The sequence below is a fragment of the Verticillium alfalfae genome, genomic scaffold, assembly GCF_000150825.1.
Source record: "Verticillium alfalfae VaMs.102 supercont1.9 genomic scaffold, whole genome shotgun sequence".
Taxonomy (NCBI): domain Eukaryota; kingdom Fungi; phylum Ascomycota; class Sordariomycetes; order Glomerellales; family Plectosphaerellaceae; genus Verticillium; species Verticillium alfalfae.
In genome coordinates, this window is record NW_003315030.1 from 401,153 (window position 1) to 402,027 (window position 875).

Below are 875 nucleotides of genomic sequence, written 5' to 3' on the forward strand. Positions count from 1 at the left end.
TGGTTGAATTTCGGAGAAGGGGAAATTTGGGGATCGATTTTCCATGGGGCATCGGATTTGTGAAAGTGGGTTTTTCCATTGTCCCGGATGGGACGGTCCCCTTCGCCAGGGGGGCTCTGGCGGGGATGAGAAAGGGCAGCCTTATAAAGCCCATGCAGTTCGGCCAGAAAGGAAGGTTTCATTTTTTAGCAGGATGGCCCGGTCATCTTTATGTCTTCAGGCGAAAGCCCATCAAGGGTTTGGCCCGCTTACACTTGCCTCGCCCCCATTCAAGGTTCAACGGGAAAGTGAAGCCAGCCCCCCAGGAGAGGGTGCCCACACAGGAAAGACCTACGCAGCGTGGATAGACGGTGGGGTAGACGCTGACCTAAGCCCTTCCCCCAAATGCAGTCTGTTACAGGGGTGAGGGAGATGAGAAAGCGCTGTACCTGTAACCCCCCTCCTCCAAGCCATGAGGGGCAGCGCGGGGGAAGCCTCCACTCTTGCCCCCCCCCCCTGGTAGCGTACCCCAACGCGGGCGGACCCTGCCTGTTCCTGTCACGGAGGCGGCGCCTGACCTTTGTCGCATCCCAACCTCCGAACCGCCCTTCTCCAACTCGATCCAATATGGCAATCCGGAGCATCAAAGCGTCCGCAAAGGACAACAAGACCTTACCGTCTGGGACACGGCCCGCGACGTTCAGGAACACATGATGGCGAAGCTATAACAAGGGGGGGTATTTGCTCGGGGTTTCAGGCCGGCTGGGGATGGCTAATTTCCTCCCCCTCCTCCCCTCAATCCAAATCCTGACAATGGTTTACCCTGAATTCCCCCTCCACCCCCCCCATTTTGTTGAAAAAAGGGAAAGGGCCCTGTTTTTTTGGATTGGGATTTC